The sequence below is a fragment of the Dendropsophus ebraccatus genome, chromosome 12 (genome assembly GCF_027789765.1).
Source record: "Dendropsophus ebraccatus isolate aDenEbr1 chromosome 12, aDenEbr1.pat, whole genome shotgun sequence".
In the NCBI taxonomy this organism is placed as follows: Eukaryota; Metazoa; Chordata; class Amphibia; order Anura; family Hylidae; genus Dendropsophus; species Dendropsophus ebraccatus.
The window spans coordinates 50,657,978-50,678,144 of record NC_091465.1 but is presented as its reverse complement, the minus strand read 5'-3'; the positions used below and the strand labels follow the sequence as shown (position 1 = coordinate 50,678,144).

General features: G+C 41.9%; 1 protein-coding gene across 4 annotated transcripts in view; it reads right to left on the bottom strand.

The window, feature by feature from the left end:
* Window positions 1-20,167, bottom strand: part of LOC138769978 (toll-like receptor 13) — a 110,118-nt gene that overhangs the window by 5,631 nt on the left and 84,320 nt on the right. The window lies entirely within an intron of this gene.

The window sequence follows — 20,167 nt, the reverse complement described above, 5'->3', positions numbered from 1 at the left end:
ACAGTAGTAGTACAGTCAGTGCACTACCATCTCCCATCCTGTACCGTATAATACTGCTGGAGTGCATATACAGTACAGTAGTAGTACAGTCAGTGCACCACCATCTCCCATCCTGTACTGTATAATACTGCTGGAGTGCATATACAGTACAGTAGTAGTACAGTCAGTGCACCACCATCTCCCATCCTGTACTGTATAATACTGCTGGAGTGCATATACAGTACAGTAGTAGTACAGTCAGTGCACCACCATCTCCCATCCTGTACTGAATAAGAATGCTGGAGAGCATATACAGTACAGTAGTAGTACAGTCAGTGTACCACCATCTCCCATCCTGTACTGTATAAGACTGCTGGAGTGCATATACAGTACAGTAGTAGTACAGTCAGTGCACCACCATCTCCCATCCTGTACTGTATAATACTGCTGGAGTGCATATACAGCACAGTAGTAGTACAGTCAGTGCACCACCATCTCCCATCCTGTACTGTATAATACTGCTGGAGTGCATATACAGTACAGTAGTAGTACAGTCAGTGCACCACCATCTCCCATCCTGTACTGTATAATACTGCTGGAGTGCATATACAGTACAGTAGTAGTACAGTCAGTGCACCACCATCTCCCATCCTGTACTGTATAAGACTGCTGGAGTGCATATACAGTACAGTAGTAGTACAGTCAGTGCACCACCATCTCCCATCCTGTACTGTATAATAATGCTGGAGTGCATATACAGTACAGTAGTAGTACAGTCAGTGCACCACCATCTCCCATCCTGTACTGCATAATACTGCTGGAGTGCATATACAGTACAGTAGTAGTACAGTCAGTGCACCACCATCTCCCATCCTGTACTGTATAATACTGCTGGAGTGCATATACAGTACAGTAGTAGTACAGTCAGTGCACCACCATCTCCCATCCTGTACTGTATAAGACTGCTGGAGTGCATATACAGTACAGTAGTAGTACAGACAGTGCACCACCATCTCCCATCCTGTACTGTATAAGACTGCTGGAGTGCATATACAGTACAGTAGTAGTACAGACAGTGCACCACCATCTCCCATCCTGTACTGTATAATACTGCTGGAGTGCATATACAGTACAGTAGTAGTACAGTTAGTGCACCACCATCTCCCATCCTGTACTGTATAATACTGCTGGAGTGCATATACAGCACAGTAGTAGTACAGTCAGTGCACCACCATCTCCCATCCTGTACCGTATAAGATTTCTGGAGTGAATATACAGTACAGTACTAGTACAGTCAGTGCACCACCATCTCCCATCCTGTACTGTGTAAGACTGCTGGAGTGCATATTCAGTATAGTAGTAGTACAGTCAGTGCACCACCATCCCCCATCCTTTACTGTGCTGGGATGGGGGGGGGGGGACTATACAGTAAGGGATAAAGTGTTTGTGATTACTGTACTATAAATGCTGGTTTTGTTGTACATTTAAAATTTTAAATGTACTGTACAGTATAGTGATGTTCTGTATTGTACTAAAGCGATTAAACTGGGAACTTATCAATGTAATAAATGATACTGTAGTTTATAATTGTTGGGTGCTGGAACCAATTAAACAGATTTACATTATTCCCTATGGGAAGAGACTGCTCGGTTCTTTAAACTGTCCACCTGAACCAATTAACCCTTAGAAGACCGGCCATTTTTTACTTTTGCGCTTTCACCTTTTCCTCCTTTTGTATATAAGGCCATAGCACTTGCATTTTTCCACCTAGAGACCCAGATGAGCCCTTATTTTTTTGCGCCACTAATTGTACTTTGCAAAGGCAGACGTAATTTTTGCCTAAAATATGCTGTAAAACCAGAAAAAATTATATGAGTGGTGAAATTGAAAAAAACCCAATTTTTTTTATTTAAATTTTTTTTCCGCCGTTCGACCTACAGTAACTTACTTGTTATATATATTCCTCAAGTCAGTATGAATACGACAAAATGTTACTTGCATATAAAAAATTTAAACCTTTAAAAAAATATATATGTTCCTTAAAAATGCTCTATTACCATGCTTATAGCGCTTTTATCCTTTGGTCTATGGGGCTGTCATTTTTACAGGGCTGTTATTTTTTGCGCCATGATCCGTACTTTCTATCGGTACTTTGTTTGTGTATATGCGACTTTTCGATTGCTTTTTATCACAATTTTTCTGGATTTGATGCAACCAAAATTCGCAATTTTGCTCTTTGGAATTTTTTTTGCGCTTGTGTCATTTACCCTGCGAGACCAGGTAATTTAATAGTTCAGGCAAATAGGCACGCGGCGATACCAAATATTTTTATTTATTTATTTTTATTTATAAAATGGGAAAAGGGGGGTGATTCAGACTTTTATTAGGGAAGGGGAATTTTTATTAATAAAAAAAAAAATATTTTCTTTTTAGACACATACTAGAATTCTCCCTGGGGTTCTGCTATGATTTGGAAGGGAGACTTCCTGGGTCAGAGTACAGTGCTGTAGACCCCGCTATGCAGACCACGCCCCTCCTCCACTCCCCCTCCCACCCAGTACAGGGAGCACTTAAACCAAAGCAATGCTCTTAAACCAATATACAATTTTGAAAACTGTGAGCTCTTCTTGCAAAACGCTCTCAATCCAAGTTACTCTTAAACAAAGGTACAACTGTATATATTTCTGATATATAATGTGGCAAAAAATGCAATTCTGGCATTTTTGTCTCTTCTGATTCATGCTGTTCACCACGCGGAAAGAATATCGTTATATTCAAATAGTTTGTATTCAGCATGCTACAGTACCGAATATGTTTATTTTTGTTTGTAAAAATGGAAAGGGGAGTGAGTGCAACTTTTATTGGGGGAAGGGACTATGTTATATTTTTAAAACCTGTTATAAGCATTCATTAACCCCTTAACAACTCAGGATGTAGCCATACGTCCTGGCGCCGTTAGGGGGGGTTCAGAGATGGATCACACATTAATCAATGCAGTACATATCTACTGCATTAATCTCTATGAGAGATCAGTGGAGTTATCATAGAAGTCCTCCAAAGAAACTTCAAGTTACTAAATTAGATAAAAAATCGCATTAAAAAGTTTAAATTACCCCTTTTTTCTAATTTTCATCAATAAAAAATAAACATTTGTTGTCATCAGATGCGGAATCGCCTGAACTTATTGTATTCTTGATCTTAGTCACAACAAATTTGGAAAAATTGTAATAAAAAGTGATCAAAAAGTGACATATATACACACAGACAAGCTACTTATAAAAAGTACAGATCGTGGTGCAAAAATAATACACCTCACACAACCCAATAGACAAAAAAAATATAACAATTATAAGGATGGGAATAGAGCAATTTAGCACATTTAGGTTCTTTTAAAAAAGGTTTACATTTTTTAAACGCAGTCAAATAAAATAAAAGTCATCTATCTGTCAGGACAGGGAGGTAGAGATAAGACATGACAGTGAGCCCTAAGGCTGAACCCACCCACTGTCCCTACCTACTTGCCTCAAACGACCCTAGGCAGACACGGACAACCATGAAGGCGGTCCCTGCTCTGGTATAGGTGTAACACAGAACGAGACGGACAAACAAACAGAAAGGAGAAAACAAGCCAAAGTCAGAATCAAACAATTGGATAGTCAAAGGTCAGACGGGAGGTCAGGTAACAGGTAAATCGAGCACAGGAATTAGGTATGGGGATTGCAGGAATAGACAGGGGTAGCTGGGATCAGGGTATGAACCTTAATAACCAGCGCTGAGAGACTGGCTCAGCTTTCTTTTATGAGGATCGGTGTCACGTATAAAATCTACCTTTTATTAGATATGCATTAAAAAAATGTATTAAAACAAGTGTTCTACATATATGAAATCGGCACTTCACAACAGATCCATTGGACCGGTGCTCTGATCCTCAGGGTTCCAGACAGGCAGGGAAAAACATCAATGAAAAAGACTTGCTCAGCTGCAGCAATCAAGTCTAGCACAGCTCAGTGTAACTCCTGCATTGTCGGAAGCTTAGAAGCAATCGGGTGTGTCACACAAAAGCAAAAACCATGCCTAGTTAACACCAGTTGCACATTCCTAACACTATCGTTGTAATTGTATTGACTAGAGGAACATAGACAGCATGCCATTTTTCCATAGGAAAGAAAAGAAAAATTTGGTTAGCTCTCCTAGAACACCATTCACACTAGGCAGGAGCACGTTGCTATGGCTGAAATAACAAACCTACAAAAAACACAAAAATGCAACAGCTCACCGCAATGGCAAGATACAGACCCACTACAGACATAAAAACAGTTAAAAGCAGCCCCCCAACTGCTGAAAAAAATTTCCACAAAAATAATGGGGCTCTTGGTTACCATTTGCAAACAGTGTAAACCACCCCACCAACGATAAGGTGGCCCCATGCCGGGGTGGACCTACACTGTACTCTGGCCTCTTAATGGCATATAATACGCCTATACTCTGGGCATGCAAGATCCATCTTAACAGATATTTGTGTTTTTGTGTGCAATTTCAGCCATAGCAACATGCTTCTGTCTAGTCTGAATGGTGTTCTAGGAGAGCTGACTAAATTTGTCTTTTTTTCTGTGTTCCAGGTGGGGGGAATGGCTGCCTCTACTTGGTCGTACACTCCACCCATTCCACCCAGGTGGTGTAATTACTTTTGCCGGTATAAGATGGATCTTGCATGCCCAGAGCATAGGCATATTACATGCCATGGAGAGGCCAGAGTACAGTGTAGGTCCACCCCGGCATGGGGCCACCTTATCGTTGGTGGGGTGGTTTACACTGTTTGCGAATGGTAACCAAGAGCCCCATTACTTTTGTGGGAATTTTTTTCAGCAGTTGGCTGCTTTTAACTGTTTTCATGTCTGTAGTGGGTCTGTATCTTGCCTATGTGGTGAACTGTTGCATTTTTGTGTTTTTTGTGTTGTTCCATAGGAAGAATGGCGCCCCCTTTGTGCATTCTGACATCTCTACACAGGTGTAAAGGGTAAATGTAGCGTTTTTCATACCTTATTTCATATCATACGTCAAGGTGTTTGTTCAAGTAAAAAGTGTCCTTTTATCAACTGCAGATTGTATTAAGTGGGCGTGGCCTCGCGACATTAGCACCACTTAGTCCCGCCCACCGTTGGCCCCGCCCCCTTGACGCCCATTGGTTGGTCGACATAAACGGGGTGGGTCTAGCCTGTTCCAATGGCCGACAAGGGGGCGGGGCCAACTGTGGCGGTGTGGGCGGGGCTAAGTGGCGCTAATGCCGCGAGGCCTCGCCCGCTTAATATAATCTGCAGTTGATAAAAGGACACTTTTTACTTGAACAAGCACCATGACGTATGATATGAAATAAGGTATGAAAAACGCTAAATTTACCCTTTACACCTGTGTAGAGATGTCAGAATGCAAAAAGGAGGTGACAGTGTCACTTTAATGAAAAAGTGAAATGAAAAAAAATTCACTGCGCAAAATTTTTTCCCCTGATTTTGCAGTATATTTTACGGAAAAATTAGGTCTGTCATTGCAAAGTACAATTGGTATTGCAAAAAATAATGGATCATGTTGGTCTGTAGTTGAAAAAATGCAAACGCTATGGCCTTTAAAACACGAGGAGGAAAAACACAAAAGTGCAAAAATGAAAATTTTAATTGGGTTAAGTTGCTAATACTGTCCAACACAGATTCAAGGAGCAGTTTGCTGATGAGACAGTACAGATTAAGGTAAGTGACCTCTGGTGGTCAGGGAACCAATCTGGACCCCCACAGTGCTGCGATTGGTCATTGGTAGGTACTGTTCCTGTCACTAACCCTGTTAAATGTTCACACACAGCATTTAATTATCATTAATTAGGACTCTTTTGCTGTGTAATGCACAATAAAATAGCTCTATTTTTACATAATTGCAGTTGCAATTTGCAGCAAAATTGCATTGATTAACACTAAATGATATGTGCCCATAGCCTTAAGGAGTTAATGGCGGAAAGCAGCGCAATTGCAGTCTGTCATTGTACTGGCTGCTGCCACTTTGATGAAAAGCTTTTTCCCAGTAATTGAAACACATTACAAAGTTATATAACTTTGTAATATGCTTCAATCACCTATCTGCCATTTATCCCTATATTTTCCCCCCTCAACCCCCCACCAGGAAGTGAAGTAAACTCATTCTTACCTAATGACTGTTGACCCCAGGCTTTTCTGTGGCAGCCCTTTTGTGACAATGACATCATCAAGATTGAGGCTGGTCTAAGCCCTGTTAAGCCAACCTTCTTTTGTCAGATGACACAGCTTGCTCAGCTCTGAGTCAGACATCACAAAAGTGCATCATGGGAAAGCCCAAACCAGGAAGTGAAGAAAAAATGAAAACACCAACTGGAGTTTCAGTTCAGTTTTTTTTTATCAGAGCCAAAGTTGTCCTTTAAAGTCTCCTTCACGATGTTTGCATATACACATTCTAACTGCCTAGGGCATCAGCAGTTGGAACCTATATAGACTTGTGGCTGTCTTGAAGGGGTTAATAGCTGTTTAAACTTTCTTTGTTATGCAGTCTTTGTGTTATTTGGTTCCTCTTTCAGTGTTATAAAAAGCAATAAACATACATTTATTGTACATTTACCAGTATTGTCCTATTGTTAGGAGGACAAGTATCATCTGAACTTGCATTATAAAATATACTGAAGATTTGTTTACATTTAGATTTTTACTGATTAGATCCAGATACTGGAACATATTTTCTGATTTCTAATCAGTTTCTATATCCTGATTGTTCTGATTGTAATGTTTTACGTTTTATTTGAGGTACATTATTATAGGGGCTGACATTATAGTGCTGCTATGGCACTATTGTTACAGAGCAGAAGCCACCAATGTACTGTACATTCTTATATAGGGTACCCAGGGGAAATGTATCCGTTGCTATAGCACAGCTAGCTATGTACTATCACTATGTACTAGTGGTTCTACAACAGCGAACAGTGACCACAATCACCAATCCCTGGGGGAGGCTACCACACTGTGCTATAGCCATAGGCAGGATCCCCGTGGGTACTGTATATACAATGGGTGGAAGGAATGGGACCCTGCTTTGTAAAGCTGTGTGGAAGCGCTTGATCAGAGGAGGGGTCTGGGAACTTCATGGCAGAGGGGCCAGTGTCGCCCCTTAGGCTGCATTCACACGTTCCGGGAAGTTGTCCGTGCTCACGAATCCGTACGCACAGACAATTTTACAGCCCATTGCTTTCTATTGGGCTATTCAGATGTTCCGTGATTTCACGGATCCGTGATCCGTTCCGTAAAAAAATAGGACATGTCATTACTCGGAACGGATGCACGGAAAGGATTCCCCATAGAAATCAATGAGATCCGTGTTTTTCACGGATGTACACGGATGTGACATCCGTGTTCATCCGTGAAAAACACGGATGTGATGTAATCAATGTAATTTAAAATGCTTTAACACAGATCCATGAAAAAAACGGACACGGATAAAAAACGGGCTGTTTTGCACGGATCACGGAGGTTGCTGCCGGACCACAATCACAGACCGGGAAAAACACTGAACGTGTGAATGCAGCCTTACTGTGGCTACTCACCAAAAGTATATTTATATGGAAAAAAAGTATACATTTATTTTTACTTTACTTAATAAAAGCAATGTATAAGCAAAACAAAAAAAAATGTTTTTTGAGTCACCAAAGTACCTCTTTAACACAGGTCTTCCTGATATGATGAAGGCCACTATGATGCTGGTTCCACATACTGTATTGCAGCAGATTCCGCTGCAACGTTCTGTCCTGTCATTTCCTATGAATTTACATCCTCACAGCAGATTTTCGTTCCGCTATGAGAATGTGCCCCTGGCCACCTTACCCACCTCTGCCAGGCTAATACATTACCTGCCTGTGCTCCTGGTTGCTTCTCCAGATCCCGGCTCCCTGGCGTCTCGCTGTCCCCCCGCAGCCACTGATTGACTGAGCGGGACGGCAGTGACCCAGAAGCTGGAGAAGAAACCAGGAGCACGGGCAGGTAATGTATTCCCTTGTTATCCCGGCAGATGCTGAGTTAAGTAGGCCTAGGCTTACAGTACAGAGTATTCCAGCGGATTTCGATGTCGAACTCACAGTGGGAAACCTGCTGCAATATGGTACGTGTAAAATTGGCCTAACACTGGGCCTTCTTGGTGTACAGACCACAACACTAATTTGTACCTTGGGAGGAGCCAGGCCAGCAAAGTACACAACTCTCGTTTCCTGCCACCATTTGGGTTCAGGAGTTGTGTGTGACTGCACAGGTCCTAAACTTGTCTAATTTCAGCGCATGGTTGGGTTTGACAGGGAAAGAGGGGGCATAAGGATGAAGTGGTGGCCACCCCGCTGCACAGCTCACACCAGGGGCACATACAGAAACAGCCAGTGAGTTGGTCAGCCCTATCAGACTGACTTTACTAAAATGAATATAGTATCCTACTTTGTTGAAATTCTGGTCCAAGCAGAACATGCAGAGATGGCAAGAAAGAAAAGATATGAAGTATTCAGATCTTGTTGAAATTAAAAACATTTTTTTAAACTTTTGAACATTTCTATCCTAGACCTAGGTATGATTTTCACTCTTCATTTTCTCTACAAGCAATGTACGCACACTACATGTGCTTAAATGTAATCCTATTGCGTTTATATGTCTCTCATTACACTACTTAGTTTACAAGAGCTTCAAGACATAGATTACCTATGTGTACCATGTACATATGGACTTGGAGTATTCAGTTCAATACTTAAGGGGGGAAATCAAGTCAAAATGATGTTTTGATGTTATACAGTAGACCAATATGAAATGTATTTTAGAAAAAAAATTCTGCAGATTTAAAAATCCCTAGAATGCCCACAAAATCTTATACATTTTTTTTGGGGGGGGGGGGGGGGGAGAAAAAAAATTGCAAAATGCCTTTCCAATATATTGTGCTGTACTTTGTGTCCTCATGCTCTGTGGCAGCCAAATACATGCCTTGGTACTGGTCAAAGAATTTCTATTAGTTCACATCTACTTTATTCTATGTCCCTTGGCTGGCATTTCCTTACTGAAAATTCTAATGAATAACCTTTATTGACTCCCTATTTCTTTTACAGTTCAGATATGAGATCAGTATGAATTGATGTGATGAGTAGAGATGAGCGAACAGGGTTCGGCTTCAAGTCGATCCGAACCCGATCGTTTGGTATTTGATTAGCGGTGGCTGCTGAACTTGCATAAAGCTCTAAGGTTGTCTGGAAAACATGGATACAGCCAAAACATAGATTTTACTATATCTATGTTTTCCACATAGCCTTAGGGCTTTATCCAAGTTCAGCAGCCACCGCTAATCAAATGCTGAAAGTTCGGGTTCGGATGGACTCGAGCATGCTCGAGGTTCGCTCATCTCTAGTGATGAGCATTTTTTCAAGGCTGCAGTCTGTACTGGGTTAAGGTACCACATGCGGTTGCAGTAGATAATATATACTCTTCTGTGATTACTAGGTCCTTCAACAATGTTTCAAACATTTCCCTAGCATGGGGCCATTGGTACATGCTTCGTAGGGGATTTTCGCCGGCCTCTGCATTCACATAATAGAATGAACCTGATGGAGTCCTTTTTTTTTTTTACCTTGCCAACTATGTTACAATCATGTATATAACTTCAAAACAACCCGCAGCAAAGGTTTGGCTAATGATTAATACATGATAAAAATTAGCAGTCTGTAGTGCTAAATGGCATCATCACAGAGGATGACTTTCCTGGTTATTACTCTAACCAATAACCATTAAACTGTCATTACAAAAAGACTTTTGACAAGTCATAGAGACAGGTCAAAAGTTTTGATTGGTCTGGGTCTGAGTGTTTAGACCTTTACGATTTACATGCTGCAGCGGTCCTCTCCCTGCCCGTCTTCCCAATCAGTACAGGTCGAAACACTCAGACCCAGACCAATAAAAACTTTTTTCTCTATGACATCCAGAAAAGAAGTGATCCAGCAGCATCCAGTAGTCAAAATACGGTGAAATTTATTTCGACCCCTGGGGGTCCCTCTTAAGCCTGGCGTGTTACATGGTCTTCAGTTGGGATTGGAGATCTCCATGCGTGTGTCATCTCTACTACCACAAAGGCTTTACTTCACACGTCTGTGTCTGGTGCTGTCTGGACTCTTTATTTGATGGTCTCTACCACATGTCAAAAGTTTTTTGAAATGACAGAGACACTTTAAAGACCTTTTTGCACAAAAGAAGCTTGCACCAACTTTTTTGTCTTTTTTACTGCTAAAGTTGTTTTATCAAGACGCCATAGGATGAAGCCAATTTTCCTTTGACATTTACAGTGGTACCAAATTTATGAAATATGACTATTTAAAATGTTCCAACATTTTGTGCAATCTCACTCCAGACCACACTTTGAAACTTCCTCTACCTCTAAGCCATGAACGGGGAACCTTTGGCCTTGAATTCACTGAGCTCTTTAGAATGACCCATCCTTTTCCAATTCTTTGTAAAGGCAGACTGTACTGGTAAGTTCTGGATTTCATACACCTGCAGCAATAAGACTTCATAAAACACCAGAATATGATGTACAGGCAGTGTCTATAATGTCATTGACATCATGTCAATGTTTTCTCTCTCTCTCTCTTTAGATGTTTGACAGATACAATACTGTTCTTGGTTTTATATGCTGCCAACATATTCTGCAATGTCTTACAGAACTTCAGAGGGGTTCATAATCTAGATTATTTTACAAAAGTCCATCAAGTTCAATTTATAACCTACAGCACATACAGTTTAGTAGGAAGCCAATTAACCCTTTATTTTGTTTTGGAGTGACGGCAGAATTAACACTAATTTTAAATGACTGTTCATTTAGATCCTTTAATTTTAATACAGTGACCTTGTTCCTCTTTTTTTGTGTTTCGGCAAGTATACATGCTCATGACATGTGGGTGTCTGTTAGCGTAGAAGAAGCCTGTACAGAAGCTTTATAGCTCTGGGCGACCTATAGAAAAAAAGTCCCAGTTATCGTCAACTATATGGGTCTAGTTGTCAAACATAACTAAAGAAGTAGCACCACCTAGAGGTTATTACAAGTTATTGCTTTTTAACTAGAGTAATTGTCTGTTAGCAAGTGGGCTTCTAACCACATTAAATTTCTAAACCTCTCCAGCACTTTAGAATATTGTCCATATTCCAATCAGGTCCACCAAATATCTCTCAAAATGAAATTCACTTTTACTACTGATTTATGCATAGTTACTATTTCAGTTCCTCATACTTAATTTTTTAGTGCTCCAGTCCCTAATGTGTAATAGGTTAATGATCATGTCCTGGAAATTTACTACAGTTTTCTAATGGATTATCTTCCACAGCTGCCCCACATTAGTCTTGAAAATATCAATCAAAAGGTGGACATGTGACGCTTGATTGTACTATTGTATTTTCTGAAACTTTGTAATATTTCTTATCAGAAAAAAATGCTTCTTTCTTCACTTAACACGCTCCTTTCCTGCCTCTAGACGCCTACTTGATCTACGGCTTATACTGCTCAGTACTGCTCTGAAGTGTTCATCATGCTGCTGCCTCTGAGGGTGTACTAAAGAGATAGATTAGCAGGAATTCCTGTTCTTTGTGTGTGTGTGTGTAGTATTTGGAAGACATCTTTGCAGCTAGTTTCTAACCTCTAGCTCAGGAAACAACTAAAAATTAGAGCCAATGCCTGCAGAGCAGAAATTTGGTAAAAATGCCATATAGAAGCTGCTGCTTCTGAGGTTGTACTATAGAGATATAGGGGAGCAGGATCCCCTCCTCAGTCTTTGGCTATGTTCCCACAACATCTTTTTTACTTGAAAAACGTCCGTCTTTTGATAAAGATAGGCGTTTTTAATGATCATTATCAAAAGATGGGTGTTTTTTTATGGGAACATAGCCTGCAGTAAACATCACAGCAGCTAATTTTTTGGGTTTTGAGTTCAAAGAGTTGTATACATTACATGGACACAAAATTATGCAGGCCATTGTAAATATGGTGATACTAAAAGGTCATTTCTCTTTGTTTTGTTGCTTTGATACCTTTAAACACTTTAAAAATAATTTGTTTTTGTATCTCTGAGAGCTATAACTTTTGTTTTATTCTTTTACTGTGTAAGGGCTTACGTGCAGGAGCTGATGTTTTATTACGTACCATTTTGGGGTACCATTCTGATCATTTTTTGTTTAATGTAAGGTAGGCTTACAAAAAACTGCAACTGTCCTTAAAGTGATCCTGTCACCCCCTTTCTGTATGAGGACTTCTCTATACAGTTGTAAAGCCTAAATTCTGCAGTTTTCATACATTACATTATAATAAATTTCTTGGTGCTTGGTCCAGTGAAAAATGCTTTTAATCGTTGCTGGATTGTGCTACATGGGCAGGGCTTCACGGTTGCTGTGCCACTTCGCCTCGTCCACATCGGCACCATAGGCCCCCCTCTGTAATGTCAACAGCATCTTGGCCCCACCCCTTAGTGGCCATTACAATGGGCCAGCCTAGAGGCCTAGGTCTCACCCCCTCTAGGATGCCCACTCCAATGGCCACCGCGGGGGCGAGGCCTAAATGCAGATGATGTCACAGAGCAGCCGGGCCCATGGTGCCAATATGGGCGTAGCCATGAATGATAAAATGATAATAAGCATTTTTTACTGGACCAAGCACCAAGAAATCTATTATAAAGTAAGGTATGAAAACTGCAGAACTGTGGCTGTGTAGAGAAGTGCTCTAGTGTGGCAGAGATGTTAAAGCCTTATAACCTCCTATAGCAATGCCAATGATTTCTAATGCATCCTATACTTCATATATATCATACTCTTTTGCGATTCTACTACAATCTTACCAGATTTGTCTTGAAAAGGGCCGACAAGAGACATAAATGTCACTTCCATACAAAACATATCTACTCGTAAAGTGTCATGATTTAAGTTTAATAAATGCACAATACAGTGGGTGTTCAACATACGATATTAACCCCTTAAGGACCGCGGGCGTACATTTACGCCCCCGCTGCCTGAGCTTTAAGGCAACAGGGCGTAAAACACACAGCGATCGGGGAAGATGGCCTGCTATAATGTATAGCAGGCCATCTCTGCTCGTCGGCACGGGGGGTGGTTAACCCCCCCCGTGCCGACGATCGCTGCTATAGGCTGGTCAATTCAGATCAGCTGATAGCAGCTAAATTCAGCTTTCCGGGTCATCGGTGACCCGGAATGCAATGGCGATTAGTGCTGTCCGAGATAGCACCAATCGTCATCAGTGTCCTGGGGAAAAACGGCGCCGGTGCAACCCCCCGATTGCCGCGATAATCCGGCCAGTACCGGCCAGCACATCACGGCGATCAAAGTGTAAAAAAAAGTGCCCCCGTGTTCTGCACCCCTCAGCTAGGTAGCCAAGGGGTGCAGAACAGGTGGGTATAGTGTAGGTGCACTATACTCACCTGATCCCGGCGTATGGAGCAAAGATCGGCGGTCCGCGGCGTCCTCTTCTTCCGTTGGCTGACTTCCGGGTTCCGTCGGGTCTTCGGCATCTAACTTCGGAAATCTTCGGCAGCTTCACTCTACTGCCCCCTAGCAGCTGATCAGTGTATATTATACACTGATCAGTGGCTTTGGGGTAAAAAGAGGTTGTTGTTTTTTATTTTTCTTTCTTTTTCTTTTTATGCGCTCTAACGCCACTGAGAGCTGATCAGCATCGCACGTAACTGCGCCGCTGATCAGCAACACCTCCTTTTTGGCGTATGGGTTTCCCCCCCCCCCTTTTTTTTCTATATCCTACCGTCACTGTCTGCTGATAAGGCGGTATTTATCAGCAACTCCTCTCTTGGCATAGGGTTTTTTTTTTCGTACTGTTAAAAAATTTAAAAAAAAAAACACTACGCTACACTACATGAAATAAAGTTTTACACTACACATTTACACCGACACCGAAACAGCCAGTAAGGATGAATAGGGGGATCCTTTTTTCCTCCATTCATCTTCATCCTCATCCTCATCATCCAGTTACGTGTCTGGGGGTAGCGTAGCGTACGCTGCCCCCAGACACGTCTTTTCCGCCAGTACAGCCCCAATAAGAGATCACGGTATGGCGTGAAATTCTTCAAACTTTGTGAGAGTACCTCAGGGTACACTTCCAGATTTAGGGTATGTGCACACTGCGGAATGACGAAGGATAACCCTTTGTGCATTCCGCAGCTTGCACCTGCCGGCAGACTGATGCAGGTGTGTGCCTCCGCCCATGTAATAGACTCCATTCTATGCACGGGCGGATTCCTTCGTCCAACCAAAGAATGAACACGTTCATTCTTTGGACAGAGAGTGGAATCCGCCCGTGCGTAGGATGGAGTCTATGACACGGATGGAGACGCACACCTGCATCAGTCCGCTGGCGGGTGCCAGATACGGAATGCACAAAGGGTTAGCTTTCGCCATTCCGCAGTGTGCATGTACCCTTAGAGTGTATGAAGGAAAGGACACCTGAATCCAGCCCCCAGATCCTCCGAGTTAGTAGGAAGATCGTTTGGGAACTGATCTTCCCACTGCTGGATAAAGGTTACCACCTGTACGGGGATAACTTTTATACCAGCACCCCCTCCTCCGGTCCCTCGCTGCCCGAGCTACTGTAGAAAATATCAGAAGCAGTACTAGAGCCCTAATATTTAGCAGCTATGGAGCGGACCCAGCGCTTCTGGATACGAAGGACCCTGCATCGTACCAGGGCAACATTTTCCAGGTGACGTCCCCCACACTGGCAAACAGGGGACCCCAGAAAAAGTGCAGAGTGTGGCGTAACAGGGGGATCAGGAAGGACATCATTTTCCAGTGTGACACCTGTCCTGATCCCCCCGGCCTCTGCATAAAGGATTGCTTCAAGGCGTACCACACGTCATTGGAGTTCAACATTGTCTAGATTCTTTCCCTCTTTCCTATTTCAGGGATCACGTTGATCCAGGGATTATTCTGAATGCCATTATGGAGTTGGGAAGATTTTTTTTCCCTGTGATGAGGCTACTGTCGTCTGCCTCACGAGGGTTTTTTGCCTTCCTCTGGATCAACACAGGTTGAATTTGATGGACACCTGTCCTTTTCAACCTTATAAACTAATAATTGGCCTAATACCCCCAAATAAATAAAAATGTTTTCCTTTTTTCCAACTAAATAGGAATGGCCATGCCATGAGCTTGCCATGATGCAATTACAAAGCCTCCCCACAAGTGACCCCATTCTGGAAACTACACCCCATAAGGAATCTAACAAAGGATGCAGCGGGGATATGGCCCCCTGGTGACGCGCACATTTGTGCCGTGAAAATAAAAAAAAATGGTTATTTTTATTTTCGCAGCACATCTTTTACATATGTGCACGTCACCAGTGGGGTCCATATGCTCACTGCACCCCTTGTTAGATTCCATGAGGGGTGTAGTTTCCATAATGGGGTCACTTGTGGGGGGTTTCTACTGTCCTGGCAGCACAGGAGCTTTGTAATTGCGGCATGGCCTCCATCCTCCATTCCAGCCTCTAAATAGCGCTCTGTCCTTTTGGTGGCTTGCCCTGTGCCCATATGGCGCTTTATGTCCACATGTGGGGTATTTTCGTACTCAGCGGAAATGACCCTACACGTTTAGCATTCATTTTCTTTTTTAACCCCTTGTGGAAATAGAAAAATCAAGGCTAGACCAACAATTAGTGTAAATGTTTTTAAACTTTTACACTAAAGTATTGATCTTGTCTTGATTTTTTTCATTTTCACAAGGGGTTAAAATATTTTAAAAAACACAAAATGTGTAGAGCAATTTCCCCTGAGTACAAAGATACCCCACATGTGGACATAAAGCACCATGCGGGTGCAGGGTAAGCCTCCAAAGGGAAGGAGCGCCATTTGGCTTTTGGAGGGTGGAATGGCTGGAATGGATTTCGAGAGCCTTGTTGCATTTAAAAGGCCCCCGTGTTGCCAAGACAGTTGAAACCCCCCACAAGTGACCCCATTATGGAAACTACACCCCTCAGGGAATGTAACAAGGGGTGTAGTGAGCATATGGACCTCAATGGTATAAATGAAATATTACATTTTTTACACTATAATGTTGGTTTAGCCTTGAAGTTTTATTTTCACAAGGGGTTAAAAGAGAAAAAAAACACACAAAATGTGTAGAGCAATTTCCCCTGAGTCCGTAAATACCCCATATGTAGACAGAAAGCACCATTTGGGTGCAGGGCAAGCTTCCAAAGGGAAGGAGCGCCATTTGGATTTTGGAGGCTGGATTTGGCCAGAATGGATGATGAACACCATGTTGCATTTACAGAGCCGTCGTGCTGCCAAGACAGTGAAAACCCCCCACAAGTGACCCCATTCTGGAAACTACACCCCTCAAGAAATCTAACAAGGGGTGCAGTAAGGATATGGACTCCTTAATGACTTTTGTGCAGTGAAAGTGAAAAAGGAAAAATTTCCCTTTCACGTCACATTTATCCACATTTGTGCCCGTCACCAGTGGGGTCCATATGCTCACTGCACCCCTTGTTCGATTCCTTGAGGGGTGTAGTTTCCAAAATGGGGTAACTTGTGGGGGTTTTCCAGTGTTTTGGCAGCACGAGGGCTCTGTAAATGCGACATGGCCCTTGAAATCCATTCCAGTGAAATTCAGCTTCCAAAGGCCAATTGGCGCTTCTTCCCTTTGGAGCCTTGTCCTGCGCCCGCTTGGCACTTTATGTCCACATGTGGGGTATTTCCATAGTTGGGAGAAACTGCGCTACACGTTTTGTGTTTTTTTTTCTTTTATCCTCTTGTAAAAATGAAAAATTGAAGGCTAGAACAACGTTTTAGTGTAAAAAATTAAATTTTTCCTTTTTCACGCCGCATTGTTCTGAAAGTCTGTGAAGCACCTGTGGGATCCAAATGCTCGCTGCACCCCTTGTTACATTCCTTGAGGGGTGTAGTTTTCTAAATGGTGTCCCCTTAGGGGTGTTTTTTAGGTTTTGGCACCCCAGAGCCTCTGCCAACCTGAAGTGGTACAGTCAAAAATGACCAAATATAACGACGGCCTTGAAATTCACTAGGCGCTCCTTTATATCTGAGGCTTGTAGTTGCATCAAACAATGCAATAGGGCCACATGTGGGGTATTTATATAAACTGGACAAACGGGGCAATCAATATTGGGGTGCATTTCTCTGATAATAGGTTTACAATTATGAAAGATATTGGATTACAATAAAATCCCTGCACAGAAAATTAAATTTTTAAAATTTCTTACACACTTTCTAAAATTTCTTACACACAGGTTCAGACTATGTAACTGTATTTGCGGCTGTAATTGTGCGGCGGTATTTTTGGTGGTTCATGCGTACGCTGGAAAGTATACGATATACGGCTGCACAGTGCACACTATGTATGAATCTACGGCCCGATCGTAAACGGACCCGTAAAAAATGAACAAGACCATTGTTTGCGGCTGGAAACGCGGCCGTGGATTGACAGGCGGTCCGTACGGAGTACTTCAAAAATAGCCGGCAATGATGCCGAATGCCGATGCCTCTAATAGTTAATATATTAAATTAATAAAACACATTTTCTTTGTAATAAAGTCCCTTTCGTTGGTCAATAATTTAATTCTAACGAATCCATCATTTTGCAATTAAATATACTGTTAAACATTTGATGTTTTCATTAAAGTAAAGTGATGATTAGTACAGAATGCTCTTTTGCCGGCAATATGAATTAACGGCTTATGGAGCTTCCTGTACTTAATTAATATTTAATTAATAAAACACATTTTCGATGAAATAAATTCAGTTTTGTTGTTCAATAATTTAATTCTAACGAATCCATCATTTTGCAATTAAATATACTGTTAAAAAATAAATATATAGATAAATATACATTTATTTATATATCTATTTTAACAGTATATTTAATTGCAAAATGATGGATTCGTTTAAATTTAATTATTGAACAACGAAAGGGACTTTATTACAACGAAAATGTGTTTTATTATTTTAATAGATTAACCATGAGAGACATCGGCATTAGTGCAGAGGATCGCAAACCCCGGTAATAGCAATTCATGTAAACTGTGTTCCCTGCTTTCCCAGATGCATCCAGAGGTGTTTGCATCACTTTCTTAAGATTTTATTTGTTATTTTTAGTTGAACCAGATTTCCAAGTAAATGACCGTATGTTTTGAGCCGCATGTCTATTTTTTCCCACGGCCATAGTTTCATCCGCACATTTACAGCCGCATAAAAAATACAGCCGCACAGTTACATAGTGTGAACCTAGCCTAAGGCTATGTTCACACTACGTATCTTTCCGTCTGTAGTGCGAACCGCAAATATATGCACGTAGTTTTGAGGTTGATGCGTTCGCTTGAAAGTATACGATATACGCCCGCACAATGCACACTACGTATGAGCTTAAAAAATGAATAAGACCATTGTTTGAGGACAGAAATGTTCCAACTCATGGCCGTGGATTTCAATGCGGTCCCGTACGAAGTACTTATTTCAGCCAAATTGAACTTGATTTTTAGATCCAAAAGGTTCTGTGTGTTTTATTGGGCTGGGCGAAGATTTCCAAGTAAATGACCTGTTTCAGATCGCTTCGAAACAAGCTAGGGAAGCATAACTCTACTACAGGCGTATGTTCGCGGTTCGCCCACATGTTCGCAATCCGGCCGCATGTCTATTTTTCCCACGGCCGTACTTTCAGCCGCACATGTACGGCTGCATACAAACTACGGCTGGACTCATACGTAGTGTGAACATAACCCAAACCTGAACAGGTCCCTAAAAAAATCTGATTTTAAAATATTTTACTGAAAATTTGGAAAATTGCTGCTAATGTTTTAAGCTTCCTATTGTCTGAAAAAAATTAAAGATAGTTTAATAAATGCTGCCAACATAAAGTAGACATGTTGCTAATGCTATTTAATATATAATTTATGTGGCATAACCATTTTCTGTATAAGCAGGAAAGTTTCAAAGTTGGAAAAAATGCATTTTTTCAGAATTTTTCACTCTTCTTGTTGTTTTTTTCATAAAGATTTGTTATAAGTATCGACTCCAATTTACCAGAAATGTAATGTACCATATGTCACAAGAAAACAGTCTCAGAATCAGCCGGATAGGTAAAACCATCCCGAAGTTATTAATGAATGAAGTGACACAGGTCATATTCATAAAATTTGTCACGGTCCTTAAGGCCATTTCAGGCTCTGTCCTTAAGGGGTTAATTGGTTCCAGGACGACCATTGTATGTTGAAAATATTGTATGTTGAGACCAAAATTCTATGAAAAACTGGTAATTGTTTCTGAATCCCCCAAAATGTCATCCCAAAATGAGAAAAAAAAATTGGATTTAAAGGAAAATAAGCACATAGCTAATATGGATAAAGCAAGTCAGAAAGAGTGACTGGAAGCTTTCTATGTAGAGAACTGGAGCATTTTCACAGTCCTGTACAGATCACACAGGGTCCCAGAAACATAAAACGAAGCCGCCCTCATCTGGTGCCCAAAGGAGCAGCTCAAGCTGGCCCAAATAAAGAGCAGCACAGGACATGTAGTATCACACTATACTCTGGAGTATCACTAATAGACAGCCAACCAGTGCAGGCATTTCAGTAATACTGGGGTTTTATCAGTAAAATGGCCACTTTCATTGGTTGATCATCTAGTTTTTTTTACATGTTCCACAGATCTGGACTGTCTGTAGCACTGTATGTTGAGTCTGGTCTTAAAGGGAACCTGTTACCGTGGATTGGGGCATAGAGCCCGCCCGACCCCCTGGTGCAGCCCCCGGATACTTACCCTTTCCGTCGAGTCCCGCTCCTGGAGCCGGTCCCGAGACGAAGATATCAGCGCCCAAAGCCGTGCGCGCGCTGTATGCAAATCACCTGAGATGAGTCCGATGCCCATAGAGAATGAATGGAGCCGTCATTCTCTATGGGCATCGGACTCATCTCTGCAGCGCGCACACGTATTCAGGCGCTGATATCTTCGTTGCGGGTCCGGCTCCAGGAGCAGGACTCGCCGCAAAGGGTAAGTATCTAGGGGCTGCACGGGGGGTGGTGGTGGTGGGGGTGGGCTTTGTGCCCGTGTCCCCAGTGACAGGTTCCCTTTAACTTATGATGGTCCAGAA